The 26,069-nt window shown below is 39.4% G+C and overlaps 1 pseudogene across 1 annotated transcript; it reads right to left on the minus strand.

Moving 5' to 3' along the window:
* Positions 1-2,775: 2,775 nt before the first annotated feature.
* Positions 2,776-23,062, minus strand: LOC309619548 (transcription factor Spi-C pseudogene; annotated as a pseudogene). Its single transcript has one exon. The product of its transcript is annotated as a transcription factor Spi-C pseudogene (transcript).
* Positions 23,063-26,069: the final 3,007 nt, after the last annotated feature.

The following is a 26,069-nucleotide window of genomic DNA, read 5'->3' on the forward strand; positions in this document are numbered from 1 at the left end:
TGTTATTATTTCACAGCCTAGTCCCTCAAATGCTGAGTGTGTGTGTCTGTGTGTGTGTGCACACTCACGCATGTACACTCATGGGAATGTAAAATAAGAGTTTAGAAGGATGGAAAGAGACCAACCTTTTCCCCAGGAAAACTTCTTCCCTGTTTACCTTTTCCCCAGCCAGAGTAAACAGGCTTAGGAAAAGTGAAAGATATTCTGCGGAATTTCAATTATTTACTTACACACAAAAAGTCTCTGGAATGCCATCTACTAGAATAGAAGATCTTAACACAGAAGGGTGCTGCTGGGAATTCCACTGCTCGCTGCTTCCTTTGAGGCCATCAAGTCAACTAAAATCAACTTCTAAAGATTTCCCAAGAGCAACCCCACTCCTGGACATACATCCGGCGAAAACTCTAACTTGAAAAGATACATGCACCCCAGTGTTCACAGCAGCACTATTTACAACAGCCAAGACGCGGAAGCAACCTAAATGTCCATCAAGAGATGAATGGATAAAGAAGATGTGGTATGTATGTGTGTGTTTATGTGTGTATATATATATATATATATATATACACACATACATATATATATATATATATACATACACACACATTATATACATATATATAATGGATATAGTATACATATATTATACCTATACAATATATATAATGGAATATTATTCAGTCATAAAACAGAATGAAATAATGCCATTTGCAGCAACATGGATAGACCTAGATATTATCATAATAACTGAAGTAAGTCAGAAAGAGAAAGACAAATATCATATATGTGGAATCTAAAAAAATGATACAAATGAACTTATTTACCAAACAGAAATAGACTCACAGATAGAGAAGACAAATTTATGGTTACCAAAGGGGAAAGGGGTGGGATAAATTAGAAGTTTGGGATTAACATATATACACTAGTCTATATAAAATAGAAAACTAACAAAGTCCTACTGTACAGCACAAAGAAGTATATTCAATATCTTATAATAACCTAAAATGTAAAAGAAGCTGAGAAAGAATAGAGTTATATATATATAACTGAATCACTTTGCTGTACACCTGAAACTAATACAACATTGTACATCAACTATATTTTAATAAAAAGTTTTTTAAAAGAAGACTTCCCAAGAAAGTATCCTTGGAAACCCACCTCCTTGGTATTTTACCTTAATGTACAACTAAGTCTATCATTTTGAAAATTAAATACATGCACATTCTTTAGGAAGGACTCTCAAGTCTTTAAGTTTTATTCCAACTAGGAATAAAAATGAGAAGTGTGTAGATGGTACTGTATAATGTAATAGCTCTAACCATTAATGCAAAAACCAAGGACATTTCTTTTGAGGAAAATGTCTTTACCTCTACTAGATATTTGTTCAGTCACCCGATGCTCTTCTGACTTTTTCCATAAAATTTAACATATATTGAGAAAACAGTAGTTATCCCAGTTTAAATGTTATCATGTTAGGAATCATGTTTATCAAAATCCCTGAAATGTTACAGACTAAATAAAACTCAGTGCCAGTTCATAGGAAATTCATGACAAGTGAAAATGTTTTTGAGGTTGGGCCTTGATTTTGTTTGGCCTCAGCAAAAATAAAACATCAAAGTATCAGGTTCTAAGACTGTGTCTTAACGTACTTTCAGGAAAATAGAAAAATTTGACTAGTTTCAGTGAGTTATAAGAAAAGGTCAAAAAAAACTTTTATAGCACATCATGTGAAGTGTTGCTATTTCTGTACCACTCCTGAAAATCACTGAAACAAAGTGAAAAATAGATTCAATACAAAATATGTACACATACATACATTCATACAATACACAATTAAAGAGTTAACTAAATATTTTTTCAAGATCCCACCACCTTCTAAACTCCACATCCTATTTGTCTAAGAAAATCATGACTTGAATGAACACAAAGGTTTAAAGGAAATCACTGTGAATGGCCAGAGAGGAGAGATGGGCTGAGTTAGGTTGTTTCTTGCATCAGCAGCTTCAATTCCCAGTTCGTCTTCCCACAACATACCATCCAACTGTTAAAGAGCTGGATAAGATATCTGAAGGGGCTAACAAGAGCTGGAGGAATATTTTCCTATTTCTGCTTAATTGATGGGAAATAAACTCCTTTTTGGGTGGGAGCATCTATCCCAAAGGTGAGTCAACTCAAGACCTCTAAATTGAGATTAATGAAGATCAAACTCATTAACCTGAAGGCTTTGAGTGGCTGGCACTTCGTTAGTGATTTGATTTTTGTTTTGTGAGAATCTTAAATCAGGAAATTGAGTGATGTTCATGTTGGTGGGAGGCCCAAGAGATAATGCTGAACATTCGCTTGTAGAAATTTATCTGCATTCACTGACTGTCACTATCGATTTGACTTTGCTGCTTCATCTTTCTAATCCCTGCAGCATCTTGCCTTGGGCAGAGCTGTAGGGCTTGAATAGAAAAAGAAAATAAAAACTGGAATACCTTCTCTGGTTAGAACCAAAAAAGAAGAAGACAGGAGATGGAAAGAGGAAGAAAAAGACTTGACCTGAGTCCTTGGCAGTGTGGAAAGCCCCATCCAACTGGAGGTTAGGTTGAAAATCTTAGCCTGTGTGATTTACAAATTTCAATGTGGGTCTGTAACAAAGAATTCTCCTGAAGCTAGAATGCACATTCTACAAGAAAGGGATGTGAGAATTCCACCCGTTATTCACAGATGGCGGTGGAAATATAATCTTCCAGGGCCTCCTTAGAACTACATGGGGTTCTTTTTTTCTCTCTCTCTCTCTCTCTCTTAAAACTGGAACTCTAACCATGTTTTGTTTTTTTTTTTTTTTTTTTAAAAGGACTTAACTGGACTTCCCTAGTGGCACAGTGGTTAAGAATCTGCCTGCCAATGCAGGGAACACGGGTTCAAGCCCTGGTCCGGGAAGATCCCACATGCCGCAGAGCAACTAAGCCCATGCGCCACAACTGCTGAGCCTGAGCTCTAGAGCCTGCGAGCCACAACTACTGAGCCTGCGCACCTAAAGCCCATGCTCCGCAACAAGAGAAGCCACCGCAATGAGAAGCCCACGCACCGCAACGAAGAGTAGCCCCCGCTCGCCACAACCAGAGAAAGCCCGTGCGCAGCAACGAAGACCCAATGCAGCCAAAAATAAAAATAAATAAAAAAAACAATTATAATTCTTTTCCAAACATTTCATGGTCATATGACCTTATTTATCCTCACAGCGTCTCATTGTAATTTTTCTCTCCCTGTGTACTCAGTATAAATTTTTAAAAAAATAAAAAACACTGAAATTTTTAAAGCAGTGAAGCAGGAATGGCTTTTACTTCACCAATACTGATATTCTTTTATCTCAATGATCTTCTACATAAAGAGTATTTTTAAAGCACAGGAGAAATCTTTTCATGGAATTCATTGTGGGCCGGAATGAATATTTTTTGGTAAATATTTTATACAGAGTAAACTATATAATTATAAGAATTTTGTAGTCACCTTGAAAATTACCCTTCCCTCCAGGACAACACAGGAGGGAGGAGTTCAAGTAGAAAGTGTGTGTTAGACAGAGAAAGAGAGAATTAGCTTCTAGACTAACTACACCAGCACTCCTGAGAGCCTGCTTAAGGCCAAGTACAAGATGCTTATAGATCACTCTCCTTTGGCTCCAGTTCCTTGTATTTTTCTGTTTATGATTCTCTGTACTCATGTCATTATTATTATCAGAGACTGTGCCCACTCCACCTTCTAATAACGACTAAAACATCTTAATAGTTAACCTTAGCTCATCTTTGATGTCTGACTTTATATAGAACAGAATTAGGCACTGTGGAAGTAAAAGTTCACACTTAAATAGTAGCTAATTCATGCTCCTTAGTGGGAAGTTTAATACATTTAGGCTAATTAGAATAAATTATTCTGTAAGCACATTTTTTACTGAGAGTTAAGGTTATTTATAATCTCCCAGAACATTACTCAGAATAAATACCTTGTGAACAACTAATATTCCTTTGTCAGGTTATAAATAGACATATTTATTTGTTTGCTGGTAATCTTTAATATATTTTTATCTAACAAGGGAATTAATTTTTCCATTTGTATGTTCTTAAGGAATGAAAATACTTTGAAGACTCGGTTATAAGTCCATAGCTGTGACTTCATGAGCAATTAGGTGTATATTAATGCAGAGTGAAAGGTTCAGAGTTGGCCAAGAAGACCCTTGGTGAAAGCACACCTCTTATTAAAGTTCAATGCTTGTATACTGTGCCCCTTGTAGAAGGGAATAAATTAAGTTCAGGTCCTTCTATTACTTGTGACCTGGGAAAACTTACCAGAAGCTGGCCAAGGTTTTACAATCATTTATTAAACAAACATTTATTGAGTGCCTGCACTAGATCAGACCCTGTCCTGGACACCAAGGAAATAAAAGTATATTTTATATACTTGTTTACAGAGATACTTATATAGAGAGATATTTACAAAGAGGAAATAAATACAGGAAAATAGGATAATAGTAATCATCATAATAAATGAATACTGCATAATAGAGGATGAACAAGATAGTACAGGAATAGATAGAGAAGCAGGTCTACTGAATTTAGGGAAAATTTTACAGAGGAGATGGTTATCTGAGCTGAGTCTGAAATCACAAAGGAGTACTAGCTGGAGTTCTTAACCTGTGATCTAGATACTCCCTCTAGCACCTGTGGAGAGAATACAGGGGACCCATGAACTTGGATGGGAAGAAAATGTTCATATATTCCTTTTCCCTGAACTCTAGCTGAAAATTAGCATTTCCATTGATTTCAAATGTAAGCGACAAACCATAGTAATATTAACTGTGATTTTCCTCAGCAAAAGAAATTGCAGATTTTCTGAAAGAATCATAGTCATTAGCCCTGATGCTACATCACATTACTTCTTATTACTTCATGCACCAATTAAGAAGCTTGTTTACTACCATATCACAATTTTAAAAATATTTAACTATCTTTCAATTTAATTGGCTTATTTGTAATATGATATATTTTCCACAGATATTTAAAGACTCCATCTTGAGGCAGGGTCTCTGGGCATCACCAGAATGCCAAAAAGGTCCATGACACCAAAAACATTTACTACCAGGATCAGAGGATACTCAACCAGACGGAAAATAGGAAGGTTAATTTGTGCACAAATAGAATGTATTTACAGAAGTCTGCAAAAGCATAGGAGGGAAATGTATGAGAGAAGCCAAAATTCCTTCAGAGAGGACTGCAAAAACCCCCAATCCAAGAAATGCAGGAGGAATATATCAAAAAGATCTGAGAAGAAATTGGACAGTGCTTTGGCAAGGCAAAACACAAACTTACCCGACTAAAACTTAATAGACAGTACTAACAAAAGAAGGGTGAAAAAGGCTCAAGATGAAAATGTGTGCTCAGATATAAAAAGCAAGGAGAACTACAGCATATGATTGGCCTTAGAATGGAGGCAGATTTGTGTGAGGTTGTATGCATCCCTAGTTGCACGTGGGTATTCGAAGTTTCATATGTAGTCCTTGAAAAAATATAAAGAACCACAAAGATGCTGGGATTAAATGCCAAAAGTAGGGCCTAAAACACTACAACAACATGAGGGATCATGAATAGAAGAAAGCCAAGGGCTACAAAGCATTTGTGTTTGACAGGAAGAAAAATCAAGGTCCACTGTCAATGTCATTGGTCAGACTGGACGGTCATGGCTAATGGGCACCAAACACTTTCTGAATATGAAAGGTAGTCTGTTCAGCTGGGACTTGATAAGAGAGAAACATCACTGAAAGTTGAAAAGTGCCCCCCTAGGACACAGAGGGCCAGCAATAAATGTACAGAAAATAAAAGCAAGGAGCTTAAAGCTTCAAGATATTTTGCCAACTTACTTAATAATAAATATTATGCTATTTTATTGCATTCGTAGCACTTCCTATGCTCCTGGGTGCTTGGTCTTTTAAGCATAAAGGGTAAATAACTTGCCCATGGTCAGCCAGCCAGTGAGAGGAATGGTGCAGGACATACACACAGCTGGCTCAGAAGCTGAAAGAGGAGGGCCTGCAGGGGGCAATCAATTTCCAGAAGAAAGTCCTGGCAAAAGTTCCCAAGTTTCTTACCTAGATAAATGATTAGTTGTGGCAGTTACTGCCTGAGAAACTTTCTCACTTTCCTCAAATAAACAGACACATAAGAAACCTTTTCAGTGATAAAAATGAATGGAGATCTCCTGAGAGATGTGTACCTTGTAGCGTTTCCCGAGGGGCAGATGCCCTCAGACTGAAATATACTGATAAAGTCAATGGATGAGTTGTCGTCAGAAAGCTAAGGCTCCTTCTCTTTCCACGTCGGCATCAGAAAGACCCCTCTCTGCACCGCTCCCCATCCTCGCTGGATGTGAGCACTCCTCCTGTCTTTACGACCATGAGACCTTGGCACCGCTGAGTGGCAGGCTATGGATGAACCCACCTTCCAGAGTTATGGGTCTGAAATCATAACTTAGTTACGGATTGAGTCTTCAGAAACGAAATGTACACCTCTGCTTGAAATGAACATTTCAAGGGCATACAATTCCTCCACGTGGCACTGACATTGAGCTCTTGATTGTTTACTTATGTCCAACAATTACTATCATGCTCTATGACAGTGATTTTTTTTTCCTAGGATAGAAAGAAGTTCCATATGTTTCACGTGTAAGCCAGCCCTGACCCCTCCCTCTTCTCTGCTTCCAAAGTTCATAATCATCAAGTCCTACCTAGCCTTCCTATAACTCACATATTTATCTCCACTCCCACTTCCGGTGGCACTGCCACCTAGCGCTCGCCTGCGGTACTGCAGCAGCCTCCTGAATGGCTTCCCTCACTCTGATCTGGTCCATGCCCCCTTATTCTCACACAAAAGCCACAGGGATTTTTCTTAGTCACTGCTCAGTGTCTAAGCCCTCCGCGCCCTTCAGAATAAAGCAGGAATTCCCTAACCTAAAACACAAGGTCTTCAACATGACCTCTAATTCTATCTTTAGTTTCAACCCTCACTACTCCTTCCCTGTCAATCCAAGCAACCATTCTACCAAATTACTTTTGGTACGACTGACATGCAGGCTCCTGGAAGTCTGGGCCTTTTAATGTGCCATTTCTTTTCCTATAACCTCATTCCCCTCCCCTTTCCCCTACCTTTTATCCTGACAAATGGCCCTCACTCTTCAGATTACAGTTCCAGAGAGCCCTCCACCACCAGCAATTCTGAGCAAGACTCTCTTGTCCTACCTGTTTGTGTGTCTGTGTCTCTACTAGACAGGGCCCAGGAGGCCAGGGACCGTGTCCCTGTTCTCACTGTATCACTCAGTAAATATCTGTCAAAGGGTAGATGAACAGATAGTCTTGTAATGAGGTTTGCTCTTTAAAATAAATAATATTGGTAGAGTCATAATGGTTTCCAGACAATATTTCTACATCTGTGTTTCTTTTAAAATGTCAAATAAAATGTCACAAGTTTGCTATCTGCATAATCACTAAATATAAATTTTGACGCTCTGGATTAAATGAGTGACACAGGTTGAACATTCTACTGCTGCACTTGAAACAAAGTCCTTTTTTTAACTAAAGAATTTTTAAAATTTGCTTTATTAGGTATTTAGTTCCATTTTTCTTCTCCCTAAAACACAGAAAGCAAGTGACAAAGATTTGGGATTACCTTTACACACACAAAAATCTACTCATCCTCTCCTCCCCTCCATAAACTCCCAACAAGGTAGACATACAGGAAGTAAAGGAAATCCACTGATAGACAAAAGTAAATGATACTGGAAGAAACTACGAAAGGGTAAGTGTGAGGAATGTAGGACACCAGAGACAAGTAAACGATTCCCAGCCTGCTCTGGTTATCACTGAGAAGACAGCAGAGGAGGATCTGTGGGTATCATAAAAACATAAATTACCTAGAAGCCACAAGTGAATTGATAAGTGTCTCTAGGACAATCACTTTGGGGAGGGGGCTAGATACCTCAAATCATTTCCATCTTTAAGGAAACATTCTTTGCTTGGCCATCATTCTAGTCCTCAATTAACTGAAGCTTATAAATAGCAAATACAAGACTAGCTGATGCAACCGGATGAAATGCACTAGGCTGATTTTTAGGCATCAGTGTCACGTCAGAAAAATAAGAGCATGATGGGTTTTAATTCATGCATTTTAAAATAATTTGGGGGGTCAGCTTTGCCAGCTTCTCTGGAGCCAGGACTAATCCCAAAGGCATCATAAATAAAGTCAGCCTGATGATGCTTCATCAGGCAGCTGAAGGCAATAGTACAGACACCTGGTCTTGGCTGCTGCCATTTTACCTGCTGAGATACTCCAGCGAGTCTTCCCCTTACGAGACAAGACAGAGGACCTTACAGGCTTCCAGAAAATGCAAACTCTCTTCTGTGCCAACAGCATACACATCTTACCACAAGTGGTGAGAAGCTATAGCCTTTTACTTCACTTTTTGAATTAGGGTCTTCCCTTTACTTCACCACCTGGGCCTAGGAAGGTATATCAGTTTCCTAAGACTGCTATAGGAAAGTATCACAAACTTGGTGGCTTAAAACAACAGAAATTTGTTGTCTAACAGTTCTGGAGGCCTGAAGTCTGAAGTCAAAATGTTGTAGGGCCATGCTCCCTTCATGGCCTCTAAGGACAATCCTTCCCTGCCTCTTCCAGCTTTTGGTAGCCCCAGGCATTCCTTGGCTTGTAGATGACCCACTCCAATCTCTGCCTCTTTTCTTCACATGGCATTCTTCTTGGGTGTCTGTGTATTGACATTGTCTTCTCTCTTTTTATAAGGATACCAGTCATATTGGATTAAGGGCCCACCCTACTCCAGTATGCTTCCATCTTAACTAACTCCCTTGCAAGGACTCTATTTCCAAAGAAAGTCACATTCCATGATACTGGGAGTAAAGACGTCAACATATCTTTTTTTGGGGGGGGAGGGAGAAGTGTACATAATTCAACCCATAAATGAAGGATAAAAGAAATCATTCTAGTTTGCTTTTGCATTATGCATAGTTTGTGTGTTAGTGTTTTCTGTGTAATCTTTTACTTAGAGGAAAAATAACTTGTTCTTACTTCCATCTTTGGACCAGAAAGTTAAAACTTAGTTAGAATTGTATGGAGAAATCAAGTCCCGAGTTTCCACTGTGTTCCATCCCTCCACATTCTTCACCAACTACAAATGATTCTCTAATTTCCACCACTTTCTCAAACTACATACACTTAATTTTCACTAATCAACGTCAAGCAGCCCATCACCAAACGATCAACTTCTAGTATCTCAACCCCAGAATTCCTGGCCCTAGTGAATTCCTAACAACTGTTATTAACATGAGAATTTATTTTCTTTTGGTCATTTGGGCCCTACTCTCAAATTATGTGTTCACACTCACAAATCTCAAATGCCTACATGTTTCATCACCACAAACTTTCAAAGTTCCTTCATGGGTGGTTATAGGAAGCAGAATTAGAGAGTCAGTTCTATGAAAACCAATTGTACCATGACTTGGTATCCGGAGAAGAGCACCCAGACACACCTATAGACAGAGAAAGCAGGATGTCTTAAAACAGTGACCCATCACTTGGTCTTGCGACTTGAAGACTGAGTCTATCAAGTTTCAGGTATCCACCGGAGATGGTCCCTTATAGGTGGATAGGTGACATAGTAATCCACTCAAACATCTGATTTAACCATTTTAAAAGCCTAAAGTCATCTATGACAATGATACCAGCATTGACCACAGGGAATCTTAGGCTTTGTGGTGACAGGAAAATGCCAAAGATCACAGATCCAGAAAAGGAGATGCCTTTCAGTCTTAGATGGGAGTCTCCTACCATCACCTGGCAACAACTATGGAAAAGTCCTTGCCCCCATGGAGTTTGTATTCCAGACTGAAGAGACAGATAATCAGCAAATAAATAAGGACAGTTATAGTGTGTCAGATGGTACAAGCCAACAGAGAGGTAAGGGAGGTTATAGGGGTGTACCAGGAGGAGGGACGGGGTGGGTGGTCAACGAAGGCCTTGCTGAAAAGGTCACACCTGAGCCAAAATATAAAGGAAGTGAAGTTCTAAGCCGGTTGATTCCTATTCCTTCATAAAGGATCCTTTGATTTTATAATTCTCTCTCCATGGATTTCATGTTTTAAAACATCTCATTTTCCAAAAATATGAAGTCTTGGTTAATTGTCAAAATACATACTCTTTCTGGAAAGCTCCTCAGGATGCAGACAAAAGTTAGGCTCTTGACTTGCATAGTGAAAAGCTAAATTCAACCAGCAGGACTTAGGCAACAGGACCCTCACTTCCCTGTTTATTCCAGCTCTAGATTTCTACAGGGATGGTGATAATTTAATCTAAAGGAAACCCTCTTGCAGAACTTCATGGTTCCAGCTCAATAAGACTTACAATGTCGTTGAGAGCATCCATACTAGATGTTAGAACATAAGCGCCAGGGAGCAGAGAGCATTGCATTGCTCTGTGACATATCCCAGTGCTCAATATATTTTTGTTGAATTGAATTTCTTGAACTCACACCATTTGCCTGGACCATTCACTGATCACTGGGATTGATTTTCCCACTTGAGATCTGTTTCTTCCACAATTATCATAGTTTCTATTTTTCTTTACCCTCCATGATGCCAGCACATCACTGGGCCATGATTATTCTTGCAGCTGAGTTACATGTGAGATTACTGAATGTGCCAGAATGATGAGAAATCAGTGATGTAAAAATGGGGAAGGTTGGAAGGTAGGGGCACATTTTTCTCTAAATGGAATTATTAGCTAGAACTCCCAAGAAATATAAAAATGCATGTTTGGAGAGATGGATATCCAGAGGGAGGGACACACTGCTCACAGATAATAAAGCCATTTCCCTTTCATTCCCCTACTGATTTTAGCTGTTTTAGAAAGAAGAAAGTGGAGGCTCCAAAGGTCCATGGTCATCTCTGGTCGTTTGATCTTAAGGGCTGCTGAAGACACATTCCGTTTGGTTGTCCAATTCATTTCTCAATTTGTAGCTGATGCCATCACCAGGGTGGGGTTTATATTTTCCCACCATGCGCTTCCTACAAAGTTCTGCTGCTGATAGCTATTATTTTGAATTATATTTTATAAAGCATGTATTCTCTTCTACTTAGCTGTTTTCTACACTTTATCATACCCCAAACCTATCACTGATGGTGACGACCACAAATCCCTGTGGTTTGCTCTCAGGAAAAGATCATTGTGAAGAAAGATAGTTCAGGGCTGAATTCTTTCGTAGAGATCATTCTTTTCTACTCTTTTTCTGAAAGAAATTTCACCCCCCTCGGAAATGAAACAAAGCTATCTCACCCAAGATGGGTTATATATTCATCAACCACTTATGTTCAATATTTGTTGAGTACCTGTTATATCCTAGGCAACTTCCTAGACCCTGAGGATACAGGAGTGAATAAAGCAGAAACAATTCTTAATCTCATGGCACTTACATTCTAGTTTACATAATATGAGGTGCCATCTTAACCAAAATTTCCTACTTTCTGTGGGTCATCAAGGGATGGGGCAGAGGCTGTCATTTTAATGTGCGTATTTGGCTTTCCCTAGTTGGATTTTTGGCTTTAACTTCCATTAATTTGTCTTACATCTAAATTAATTTTTATGAGCTCCGCATTATATATCACATTGATTTAAATAATAGCAATAATAATAATAGAAAACACTCAAAGTCCCAACTCATTAGCTTGAAAGCTTCAGCCTTTCTCCTGAGATACAGTTCACACCATACCCTGTAGGCTGCATATAAACCTAACTAGAAAATAAAGAAGGGAAGTTTTGCCTTGCAATGAAACCAGCCATAGTCTAATGTCCATTTTGAACGGTAAAGGTATTCTTCCATAAACAGTTCATGAATTGTTCTTTTGGTTATTCCATTAGTTGCACACACGGTCATTACACAAACCATTAAACTTAATGAGAATGAAACTGGCTATAACTTTTAAGGCAGTTAAGCCTCCATTACCTATAGACACAGGCAATCAACTCTGGGAATACGTTCCCACTATTCATAGGGAAGGATTACCCGAAGATCACAGGTTCCTTCCCCTCCAGTACTGAAGCAATAGCTGCTCAATTAGAGCACTGCTAGCATCAAGGGAGGCCCCATGGTGTCTCTTTAAACTGTGGATACTTCGTCACTCAAGGTGAAAATGGTAGAAAAATGAAACTTATCACAAATTTGCTGTAAATGGACAATTCCTGCCAAGCTGACATATGTAACTTTGCTTCCTCTGATGTCACCGGATAATATAACTCACTGCTGAAACACTGTTGACAGTAGAAAAAGGAAAAATAAATAAATCTGTGGAGCCAAGGATGAGATTACAAAAACAAAGAATGACAATGAGGCTATTTCTGCACATGTCTGCATTTCAATTGGCAAACCACAATCTGGAGATGTATAATATCACCAAGGCCACCGTCTAACCCAGGATTCTGTTGCCAGGTATGAGCTTAGCATTTTGCCCATGGACTTCTGCAAATAATTACTAGCTTAAAAAAAAAAAAGTTTGCCACCCCACCTGGCCCCCTTCCCCAAGCAGTGCATGAATATAGTAAATAAAGTGACTAAAATCAGCCTTTTAAGCGACTGCCCAGCATAAATCAATACTTGGCAAGAGGCTATCACATTTGTCTGTTATGGTCTACACAGTATGAAGTCCACTTCCAAGTAGATGTCGTGATAAATATGGCATCGGAGACCATGCCTAAGGAAAAGCTGAGTGGAGATGAAATTCCATTTCAGAATGAAATAAGTAAGTTACTATGACCATCTGTGATCTCCTACACAAGCAAAGAACTGACTGAGCACATCTGTCATGTTGTAAACCTATCGGCTTGCAGATGCTTTAAAGGCAATGAATGAAACCTTAATTTCTTGGTATCTTTCATAGCCCCTACCATTGTAGGCACTCATTTACTCATTCAGGAAATATTTTAGGTCATGGACTAGATACCAGGCACTATGCTAAGAGCTGTGATATAGAGGTTGTCGCATCTGATAGGGATATTGCCTTCATAGAGCTTATACTGTAGCCGTGAAGGGGAGAAATTATCAAGTAATCACGCAATTACATAATTACGCATAATACTACTTCGGTAATCTCTGAAGTACTAATTCCGTGAAAGGAATTACTCCTTTCTCTGCCCTTCAATAGTACTTTCTCATGTATCTATTAAGCATTGACTAATGTCTGTCTTGTGTTATGAACTGGGTACGTATCTATGTCTTTTTAGATGGCAATCATTCAAGAATAGGGCCACATCTTTGTGCTTCTCAGCTCCTCACTCCTCCCGTACCTTCTCTCCCACTACCTACCCCTGCCTGGGGCTCCTACCACGCTGCCTTGCACAGAGCTCCCCTTCCCCCCCAAAAAATGTAGAAATAAAGCTGACCCACTCCCTAGCTTTTCTGTGTGGGTCAAATTCATTTTATTTCTTACGCTTCCATTTATACATCGGGGCTAAGAATTTACCACTAGCCTCTTTGGGGCATTGTAACTCGAAGAATGAAATGGAGATCCTCAATATAAAGGCAGCAGGATATAAGGACCCCTGAGAGGCAATCAGCCCAAAGGCTTAACCACTGGTATGGGAAAAGGAACAATTTTACTGGACTCAAGGATCTAAAGTTGTATCATTGCTGGTTGATATCCATACCCAGTCTTTGATAAACTGAGATAATAAAGGCAAGGCAGTGGGTTTTTCATCGGCTAAATTTGTTCAACTTATGTTGAGATTATCTTTCCTAAAATGCCCCTTTTTGTGAAATAATGGTGACAATGGAGTTTTTAAAAACGTTTTACTTGTTAAAATCTAAATAAAAGGCAATCTATATCAGTCTCTTCATTTTTTCTTTGGAGATTTTACTGTCCCATAAAATCTAACTATCTGGGAAACACTGGCTTAGGGTGTCTGCTTTCATTGGCTGGAACAGCTCACAGCCAAAGTCAACCCAGATATTCAAGCTCATGTCGGGAGGCAGCTTATTGGCTGGTGTGTTTCATGAGGACAGCAAGATCCAAGGAGGTTCAGAAGATAATTCTCTTGGCAGAAAGCCCTCTAAATTCAAAGATAGATGTTTTCAGCCTCTCCCTTGGTGGAATTTTTCTTTTTTTCACATGAAGACAGTGAAACTAGCGTTTTCCATAGTGTTTACAGCTGATGGCGTGACTATAAGTGAGGTTAAAAGAGTAAAGGAAAAAGGGATGTAGAATAGGGAAACCAAGAGAAGGAAGACATGAAGGCAACAAAACATACAGAATGAAGAGTGATTAAAAGGTTGAGGTGGGGTAAAGTGAGAAAATAAAAATAAAAAGAAAAACAAGAAACAAACACACACACACACACACACACACACAATTGCCATTGCCAGTTACAGGAGCCAGTGGTTCGTGAGTTCTATGTTGCCACTGATTTCTCTTTACTTTAGTTGCTGAAGGACAGAAAACCAAGCCTGTAATTTAACCAAAGACTTCTTAGCATAAAAGGAAGCTCTTCAGCTTTGTCAGTCACACAAGAGCCAAACTCAAGGCCAAGAGCCCTAACATGAATTATATTCCTGACATACCAGTGTCTTCACCTTTGCTAACTATGTCTGTCTTCTTCCAGGACTGAGGAGATTAGTTAAGAAGGAGTAGTTATACACTTCCAATTGTGACCCATTCCTGGGGACAAAAGAGGATTACATTTCTGGAACTCTCCTTCCTAAACTACTGGTGGGGAGGGGTAGCAGTGGTGGTGAGCAAAGCAAAAGAAAAGAAAACCCGAACCATATTTGTTCCTAAGCCTCTCCTCACCTGCCAAGGGTGAAAGGAGTTATTAATACTGTAGCATAGATGCTTACCCATGTTTTGCCCAGGTTTTACATCCCCAGAAAAGTTCCCTTCCACTTAGAAACAAAAGCCTGCCCATGTTTTGATGCCCAGATCATCAAAGACTGTAATATAGTCTTGTGGGTTCCCACTACCCTTTACCCAACAGTGTAGTGTAACTTTAAGGGTTGGAAACTCATCTCTGTTTCTGAATTCAGCACTTTCACACACACCAAGATCTGAGGGATAGTGCATGTAGGGTGTCCAATGACCAAGGATAAGTTCCTGCCATTTGGGCCCATTAGCTGAAAAACGGGAACTTAGAACCGTTTCCCTTCCTGTCTCACTTCCCTTAGAGCTTAACCACCTATTGGATAAATATGGCAGGTCCATTGGTCATTCCATTCCCCCTCCATTTGCTTTTCTTTTAGGGGAGAAATAAATCTTTCTGTTCAGAGGATAAGCATTGCCTTGTGGTTTCCAGTCTAAGTTAAGCTACATTTGGAAGTTGGAAGTGACCCTCAGGCCAAGAGCCACCGTGAACAAAGGATCTTGTTCACAAACCCTGTGATGTGGTTGGGTCATATTGCATTCTTCCTCACTCTGCGGTGGGAGTGAAGTTCAATGCCCATGTAGTAAAGATTTTACCCAGCAGGTGGGAGTAATTACACACAGCACATATTTCTAGGCAGCAACTTTCTTCCAAATGTATAATCCAAAAGAGCAGAGTGGTAAATCCCACAATTTTTTTGAACCCTGAATTTGCTAACCCACTCTCCAATTCACAAAACATATATGGTTAGTCATAACTCAAGAGTCTTGAGTTTATCTCAGAACTCAAGTATGGCTGAAGAAAAGAGTAATTGGCAAGTATTTCCCATGGAACTGAGACTTTTTATTACCATTTCTGTTATATGTTCTGTTTTATCTTTCAGTTACTTTTTTAAAAATGTCATTTACCTGAGGTACTTCTGTTCTTAGAAAATTTTTTTCACACTTAATTTTTAGTCTGAAAATACAATGATTTTTTTTCCCATGACTTTTGCTGCATTGTTGCTGTGCCCCTTAGCCAAATTTATATCTATGCTTATGAAATACTAACTCAACTGAGTCCCAGGTGAAACACTTACACACTCTCTCACAAAATGGAGATGACTGATCAGTTCTCTTCTGGTCCAAATATTTCAGCAATCTTCAGGTATAGATGAGGTTGCCAACATGATGACAGATGATATATTTTCTGAGATCCGATATTTCTTCCACATCAATTTAGAGACACATGCCTATAGTTTATAATGGCAAGTCTTGAAATTAGTAGCTTAAGGAATATGCTTTGCACTGTGCTTCACTATGCAAAGTAAGGGTACAAGGGTATGCATACATATTTTACTTTAATCAATTCATCTTGTGGAGTGCAATGAACAGAATTATTTTTATCTTTACTGGTACGACTTTTGAACCAGTCCTGTCAGAGAGAGTGATTAAATGAGCACCAAATATGTTCCCTCTCCCTAAGCACAGAACCAAACTACATTTCCCAGCCTGCTTAAACCTAGGTGGGGGTCATGTGACTAATTCTGACCAATGGGATGAGAGCAGAAGGAAGTGCCACTTCCAAACCAAGGCAGTTAAGAATGTGTGTATGTATGTGTGTGTCCATGTGCACATGTCCTGTTTTGGACACTCTCATTCTGCCTACAATACTGGCTGTATATTGCCAGAGTGACGTTGAAGCCAAGTGTCAAAGATGGAGGAGCCATCATCCTCTGTTACAGCACAGGAGAAAAAGATCCCCAAGTCACCTCTTAAGAGGAGCAACCCAACCAAGAACAACTGTGCTGGAATCTAAGTCAGTAAGATGTAAGTTTTTACTGTATTAAAACACTAAGAGTTGTTTTCTTCTTTTTTTTTTTTTTAATTTTTATTTATTTATTTATGGCTGTGTTGGGTCTTCATTTCTGTGCAAGGGCTTTCTCTAGTTGCGGCAAGTGGGGGCCACTCTTCATCACGGTGCGCGGGCTTCTCACTATTGCGGCCTCTCTTGTTGCGGAGCACAGGCTCCAGACGCGCAGGCTCAGTAATTGTGGCTTACGGGCCTAGTTGCTCCGCGGCATGTGGGATCTTCCCAGACCAGGGCTCGAGCCCGTGTCCCCTGCATTGGCAGGCAGATTCTCAACCACTGCGCCACCAGGGAAGCCCTGTTTTCTTCTTTTAAACAGCAGTTGTCATGCCCCAACTAAATCATAAAAATAATAGTGTTCTTTTTTTCCAAGTTTGCATGTACTAGTACACCAACAAAATGCCTATACATAAAATGCGTTACGTGGCATACTATTTTTGATATAAATAATACACTGTTTTTCATTTGAGGATGATCTAATATTACATATCTCCCACACTTAATTTTATAATTTCAGGTTCATGAGTCACTCTTTTATTAAATACATGAGGCAATGTAGAAGCAATATTGCCAGCTTGTACTACAACCTTTTCTCCATCCTTAATTGATTCAGTGAGTCTCTGCCTAAGACTTTCTGATGTCTTTTATTTTCTTTCAGAATTTGCAATTATAATTTAATGATTTACCAATTTTAAGTCATATCAGCTATTTGATTAGACATATAATAATTGTTTTAACCCTTTCTAAGGAAACAATGCTTGATGAGGAAATGAGGGGTAGAAGAGAGGAGAACTCAGAACTCCAGAAATTCTGGTCCAGGGGACCATGAGATGAAGTATATTTACATTTACTCTCTTCAGTCTTACTTTATGCTAAGAAACTAAAGACCTGGAATGCTAACTTCCCCCCTCTGATGATGCTTAAAGACATCAATGTGGCTCAATAAAAGGAAACAAAGTGTGGATTTAATTATCTTTGGCTATATTTTAGGCTTTATCATTTGCAGCCACAACTTTCTCTATCTGTAAAGTGGGCATCATGTAATATATCAATTTTCAAGGTGAGTAAGGAACAACCTTAAGACACAGGCATTAATATACTAATATAGGTATTCAAGTCCATAGAGTTTTGTTTTGTTTTTTTTTTAAAGGCTTTTCTACAGGACTTTAGAAATCACCACTCAGAGAACTAAGAGAAGAATCTATCTAACTGGATTAGTGTTTGTGAATGGAAATGCTCTATAAAATCCACAAAATGTCTGGCATGTTTTAATCTAGTTTTAATCTATTTTAATAATATGGACATAAGAAATTTAATTACAACCAAAAGCTGGCAACCGAAAGAGGCATCTATAAGTATTTTTGCATTAGCACCAACCCAGACACAGGGCCTTGTTGCCTCCAAATATTTTATTGGGTGTATATACACATCTAAAGACATCCTGAACATGATGCTATCCTATTTCACTTAATAGTTAAGAGCATGGGCTCTGGAGTCAGGCTGAGTTCAAATCCCAGCCCCACAGTTACCACTGGTATGACCTTGAGCATGTTTCCTAACACCACTGACTCAGTTTCCTCATCTGAAGAATGAGGATAAAAATAATGATTTGTCTCATGAGTGGTTGTGAGAGTGAATGTGAATTATCTCTGGGGAAGCACTTAGCATACTTCCTGGTCATACAGCAAGTGCTCACAAACATTAGCTATCTATATTACCCTTCATCTGCATATGTGAATTGGTCGTATTCTTAGTCCCTTAGAGTGAATCCAGCTGGCCCATGGGAGCCGAGGCCTGAATAACACATTCTGTGGGTATCTGTGCTTTGCCTTGAGAATTCTTCCAGCCCACACTTCCTTATCCCACTCTCTCTCCACACTTGGCTTCCACAAGATGCCTCCTAGGAGAAGAAACACACACTCTTCCTCTGCCAGACTCATATACTTCTTTTTTTTTTTTTTTTTTAAGTTTTTACTTTTTACTTTTTATTTATTTATTTTATAGAAATATAGTTGATTTACAATATTAGTTTCAGATGTACAATATTATATTAGTTTTAGGTGTACTACATAGTGATTCAGTATTTTTCTAGGTTATACTCTATTCAAAGCTGTTATAAAATATTGGCTATATTCCCTGTGCTGTACATTACACCCTTGTATCTTATTTATTTTATACATAGTAGTCTGTACCTTTTAATCCTCCACCCCTATCTTGCCCCCTCCCTCCTTCCTTCCCCCCACTGGTAACTAATTTGTTCTCTATATCTTTAAGTCTGTTTCTATTTTGTTATATTCATTTGTTTCAGTTTTTAGATTCCACATATAAATGATAACATACAGTATCTGTCTTTCTCTCCCTGACTTATTTCACTAAGCATAATACCCTCTAGGTCCATCCATGTTGTTGCAAATGACAAAATTTCACTTTTTTATGGCTGCGTAGTACTCCATTGTGTATATTTACCACATCTTCTTTAACCGTTCATCTGTTGGTGGACACTTAGGTTGCTTCCATATCTTGGCTGTTATAAATAGTGCTGCTATGGGAGTTCCCTGGTGGCCTAGTGGTTAGGATTCTGCGCATTCACTGCAGAGGCCTGGATTCAATCCCTGGTCGGGGAACTGAGATCCCACAAGCTGTGCAGTGTGGCCAAAAAAAAAAAAAAAAAAAAATGCAGCTGTGAACATTGGGGTGCATATATCTTTTCAAATCAATGTTTTCATTTTCTTTGGATGTATACCCAGGAGTGGAATTGCTGGATCATATGGTAGTTCTAGTTTTAGTCACTGAAATTTTTAAAGCCATGAATGTAATTTAGCAGGAACACTATCACAGGCAATCGTTTTTTGTTTTGTTGCTAAAGCTGCTGGATACATGTTAGAGTGATTTTTTTTTTTTTTTTGGTCTGAGTGTATGACAGGAAAATAATGCTTAAATCAATATGTAAATCAAAGTATCTCCACTAGCATTATTAATCTAGAAGGAAGTATTACATAGACAATAGTAAAAGGAAGGACATTTAGTCTATTATTTCAAATGGGACTTGATCATTTTAAAGTTGTTCACTGGCAAAATTTTTCACCAAGTTAGTATAGATTATACGCTACTTCATAAAAGATAGCAATAATGAAGTTTGGGTTTTTTGTTTTGTTTTTCAGTATTTGCTTTCAGAGAAAAATCCTAAAACTTGTAGGGATTTCTGATGCCAGAAAATTTTGATATATAAGAGTATATTTAGCAATCAGGGTGACGTAGATCATGGTAATTGGCGTATGTATAATTATAATTTGCATTCCAGTTATTTAAACTGAGATATCCTTGATCAGGTTGAACATACTGTGAGTAGAAGATCTCTTCTTCCAAGAAATAAGATGGAGACAGTCTTTGGAGAATGGCCTCACTGAATTGGTAAGTTAACTTTGTCCGGATTTTGATGACTTCTCCAGTTCTTCCATAATTCCTCAGTGCTCTGGCCATTTTCTGGTAAGTCATGGTCTTCCAGTTGCCTTCTCTTTTCCCCCAAAGTTGGGCAAGTTTTTCTACGTTTTTTGATACAAACCAAAAGATGCCTTTGGTTTGATCTATCCATTGAATACAAGATGCCATCTCAGGATTACACAGGGATTCATGAAGGTATTCAAACAGTCGGAGCTTCTTCCTGCCTTTTCCTCCCTTTTGCTGGAGAAGAGTAGGTTGCACCAGCTGGTTTTCAGGGATGTTCTGCAGAGACTGATGAATATTTCCTTCAAAATAGAGGTCCGCAGCACTGTTCTATATAAATATATTACTGTTCTCCAATTGTAGACCGGTTCCTCTGTAGGCAGCACACCATAGCTGCTGGAATTTCCTCTGACATGAGAACAGTGGTTGATGAAAGCCAGGTAATTTTTGTAATTTGAGGAGTACTGAAGATCACCAGTTGAATGTTGCCTCAGTACTTCAAAAGCATCTTCAAATGCTTGACCCAGCTTGTCTTGTTCAACACAAGCCATGCTTCATTAATAAATTGACAATTCTGTCCATCAGAGGCCAGTCTAACATTTCCAGACTCATATACTTCTTTATCTGCCCCATGATACTTCTTTGGGCATTTAATAATTCAGTGGAGAAAATGGATTCTTCTATTGTGCTAGCTTTTTTCAGAATATTTAAGGTGTTAGCCAAAATCACTGCTCTCCTGTTACTGCATTCCATTCCAACATGTCATGAAAGAGTTGATCTCCAAAAATATATATTACTGAATCATAATTGCAATATAGGGTGATTCATTCCATTATGATTATTAGCACTATTATATTAAGATTACTCAGATTAATTTCCCTCCTAACCATTGTAATAATATAAGCTTTTTTTGGCAAAGGACATTATGTAATGTATTCAGTTATCCTAACTATCACACATATTCTATATTTTTCATCAACCAAGTATTTATTTTAAAAATACTTGGAATAATTTTAGAGGAAATCATTCTATTCCCAATTGCCACATACAGGCTGAATTTTTTTTAACCAATCGACGTAGTTCAGAAGTTAAAGTTTATAGTTCTACACAATGCTGGCTAAGCTACTGGTTTTCCTGCTACTGATGAAAATGCTGATAAGCGAAGATCAATGCTGCTTTTACTGCTTATACAACTCAAAAGTTGGTCCCAAGGAAGGCTTCTGTGTATTGGCCATTGTTCTCCTCTCAGTAGGTGTGAATGATGGCAGATGAAGTGACAACAGCTCCCTCTGGACCATGGGTAAGCACCACTGACCCCTGCCAATCTCCTTTGCAGGAGGAGTGAGTGTCTATCTAGGGTGGTATGTCTTGGATGGGTGGATTTCACAGTCAGGATGGATGTGACAGAGCAGCTTTTATCTGGGCTCAAACCTCAGTACTTTAATTGTGCTCTCCTCCCTACCCACACCCTTAGCTCCCAACCGTTCCAGCAGGGATGGCCTCTCACGTTTCCTCTTTCCTGAGTCCATGATGTTAGGAATAACTGGAGTGTTTCTATGTAGATACCTAGGGAGGGGCGCAGAGATGGGGGTTTCTCTCTTACTGGCTTATTTTCTCTGAAGACCCACTCAGTGCAGTAAGTGTATGTGGTGGGGAAAGGGGAGTGGGGAGCAGGTGTTCTATTGTCTATTGGCCCATTTTATTCTGTTTTACTTAGGGACCCACGTTTCATTCTGCTGGTCAGCTTGTGATAATCAGTTTAAAGTGATGCCTGCTTGGTGATCTGTTTTGAGGTAAAGCATATGTATCATCTGAACTGAACAAACAAGAGGAGAAAAATACAACTATATTTTGTTGGAGAAGAATTCCCATTGACAGGCTGACAGTTTCTTTACCAATTTTTTTTTAATCCCACTCGCTCATTTTTGGCAGGAAACATATGACAACCCCACGATGAATAAATACAGAGTCTAAGTGTATCCTGGGGATCAGAGCATCAGAAAGCCATTATCACCCCGAGGTCTGAAGGGGTAACCCACTGAAACTGTAGCTGTAAGTTAGAAGGGGGCATCCAACAGGAGCTGTGGCCTTCAGAAGAGGAATTAGTTACTGCCAACCACGACCAGGTAAGGAGCATTCATGGGGAAATGAATGCCTAGGATTCTCTCCTTCCACCCTACAACCTCCTGCCGGTGCCTCCCTTTGGGGAAACCCAACTTGAAGACAGAGGGCAAGGGAGTCTGTTGATGCCAGCATCCCAGGACACAGAGTTTTGGGGGAGCCAGGCGGACAGCGTATGAGAAAGAGCAAATGGGGAACAGTCATCATGTAGAAAGATCTTCAAGAAACAAGCCAGGGGCTTCCCTGGTGGTCCAGTGGTAAAGAATCCTCCTTCCAATGCAGGGGACGCGGGTTCCATCCCTGGTCGGGGAACTAAGATCCCACATGCCACGGGGCCACTGAGCCCGTGCGCCACAACTACTAAGCTCGTGCACCTCAACGAGAGAGCCGTGTGCTGCAAACTACAGAGCCCATGCGCCCTGGAGCCTGTGCCAGGGCTCCAGGCACAGGCTCCAACAACTAGAGAAGAAAAACCCCGCACACCACAACTAGAGAGAAGCCCGCGTGCCGCAACGAAAGATCCCGCATGCCGCAATGAAGACGCTGCATGACGCAGCTAAGTCCTGACACAGCCAAATAAATAAATAAATAAATAAATAAATGAGAAAAATTTGAAAAAGATAAAAAAGAAAGAAAAGAAACAAGCCACACACACTTCCCTGTTCAAACTATAATTAACTTTCAAAGCACAGTTCAAGCATAGCCTCTTGGGAGCTTTTCCTGGTAACTCCAGTTTTTACTGATATATATATATATATATATATATATATATATATATAAATATAAATATAAATATATATAAATATATATAAATATAAATAAATGAATCACTTTGCTGAACACCTGAAACTAACACAACTTTGTAAATCAACTACATTTTTTAAAAATAGAGGAAAAAAACATAGCTCATGCATATATAACTTTATAACACAGTTATAAACTCTTCATTCAACAAAATTTTTTTCTGTACAGCAGTCTAGTGATGAAATGAAAAACCTGAATTCTTTCCAATAAAAACATGTGCAATTGAATATTAAAAAAAAAAGTAGTAGTGAAAAGCCATTGGGGGGTTTAGGCAGTGGGGTGATATGGTTAGATTTGCGATTTGAAATAATCCTTTGACTTCTACGTGGAATAGAGTAGTTTAGGGGAGGGGTAACGGTAGCTTGGACTAGGACATAGTGGGAGAAAGAAGGAGAAGTGGATGAATTTGAACGACATAGGGGAGATAAGATCAATAAGGACTTGGTGAATCATTGGATATAAGGAAGTGAGAAATATACAGTGAGAAAGTATCTATCACGCATTAGTAAAACGGGTGAGGATCTAGTCATTGAGATAGGAAATGCTAGGATAGGACCAGATATGACAGGAGGGTGAGAACACAGTGACATACAGTGTGCTACACCATAGTACTACAAGGGTTATAACAGCTTATATAAGAAGATGTGGCGGAAGCCAAGAGGGGTGAGAATCGTGGTCAATACAGTGTTTTTACAGCGAAGGATACTGCCCAGCGGTATGACCACTGTCTTATTTAATTAGTCGCGAAAGCTAGAACATCTATAGATATAAAAGACTTAATGTGATTTCTAAAAACAGTCCATTTAATTCAAGATTATATAGTAGGTATAAGCTAGGAAAATATGGGAATGTGTTCCTCTCCCTTTGCACTTGGAAAAATGGAGATTTACAGCAGTTAATAACGTGGCCAATGTCATATACTCTTGAGTCAGCAGAAAAGTAAAGGGAGAAAAAATAATCAAGTTTCAAAGCTGGAAGGAAATTTAGAGATCATTTGACCTAGCCCCTTCGTGGGCCAAGAGTAGAAATTTTTGTCAAGGTTTGATAGGTAGCAACAGAGGTGTAACTAGAACCCAGTTGTCTTGACTCTCAGTCCTGCATTGCTTTTTTCACTCCAGCACATAAACTGAGTTTCAAGCTAACGCTTCATTGCTCAAGGATTTGGCCTCTCCCAGTAGCCAAAGAATCCTATTTGAAAGTGGTGGATAGCAAAAAAGCATCATGGAGCAATTGAGACCCAGCTATGCTAGGTGAAAACGTAGGCGGATGTGAACTTTGGCAAGTCCATGAGGACCACATATGAGAACAATTACAACAATTCCCTGTGATCTCAATTTCTTCACCTATAAAATGTGATCGTTGTGAATAATTATGTTCTTCTTCTATGAAATTATGGTTCTATGTATGATTCTTCCAACATCTTAATACCCCGGCTGGACTTGGGAAAATAACTCTACCTTTCATTGTTTGCAATATGTTTCCTGGTGAAAGGGAATATGTGCTGGTTTTTATCATTGAACATATTTTCATGTTTAAACTCCAGAGAAAGTGAGAGGAAAGCATAAAACAGGAAGCATCTGTATTTTTAACTGGCAGAGCAAGTGGAATTTGATGTGACTTCAATATTTTTCACTGCCTTGTATTCACAGATGGCTAGAATTCAAAAGTGCTTTACATAAGAAAATGGGTGGAAACTGGTAAGGAAGGAAGGAGGGAGGAAGGAAGGAAGGAGGGAAGGAAGAGGGAGGGAGGGAGGGAGGACAGAAGTCGAGATGGGAGTGGGGAAGGAGGAAAGCAGGAAGATTATGAATACCCCCAGGTATTACTAATCTACCACTGGAGGGAGAAATGGGAGGGCAAGGAAGGGAGAAGGAGGGGGAGGGGAAGATCGAAGTGGAGGAAGAGGAGGGAAGGAGAGAGAGAAAGATGGCAAAATTGCGCTGACTTCCCTCGGTACGGTCTAGAGATAGGGCTTTGGTTCCGAGCTAGCTGACCTACTTGGAAGTCTCGATTCTTCCACTGTTTGCTGACTGAGCAATCTAAATTACACAGACTTCCATTCTCCTCATCCGAAAGATGAAGCAGCCAAGAGAGAACGAGAGAAGTGTTTCAGGTGAACAAAGCTTCACCAAAGAACATGCTTGCTGTTTGCACAAAAGCACATGTTCAGTAGGACTTGGTCCCAACACCTGGATTGAAGCACATCATGTCTATCATGCTGCCTTGGAAGGAAGCTCTGCAGCCAGGGTGGTTGTTTGATCCCTAGAACTAAACGGTTACTATGTTCTCCCATCCTACTCTTCAGACCACCCATGGTCTTCTGGTTCTGGTGTCCTCTTAGATATTTTTTCATATCCGCTGAAGAATACTACTATCACTTTCTTCCTTAGTGTACCCATGGATTCTGAAGCTTTCCAACCTTAAGGCTCTCTGAGAAGTCAGAAATGTATGTGAATTCAGATCCAAGGAAGATTCTTTTAGAGCTTTTCACTGGGTTTCTTGACTTACAAAACAAGCGGTATGCAATATTTTGCTATTGATGAGAGACTGTCAGGGAGTTGCTGGTTGGCTACAAATACCTAACACATACTTTCTTTGCACACCTAACATTATGAGTAGTAACGGCAGCTGGTAGACCACGGAGGCAAGAATTTGTTTTTCTCTCACTCTCTTCCTCAACAGTACAACCTGGTATCTACTTCTTTTCTTTCTCTCCTTCTTTTCTATATCTCATCATCCTTTTCTTTATCAAAGAGTCAGATCATGAAGGGAAGGCTGTCAATAGTGAGGGGAGAGGGAAAACATAAAGGATACAGTCACCCTCAGGTTGTTTCTTCTTCCTCTGCTTCCAGAGCTGGCTTGTCCCGGCAATGTCCCCCAACCCCACCCAGTTCATGCCCCCTTCCT

This window comes from Balaenoptera borealis (assembly GCF_965194805.1).
Source record: "Balaenoptera borealis genome assembly, chromosome: 21".
NCBI lineage: Eukaryota > Metazoa > Chordata > Mammalia > Artiodactyla > Balaenopteridae > Balaenoptera > Balaenoptera borealis.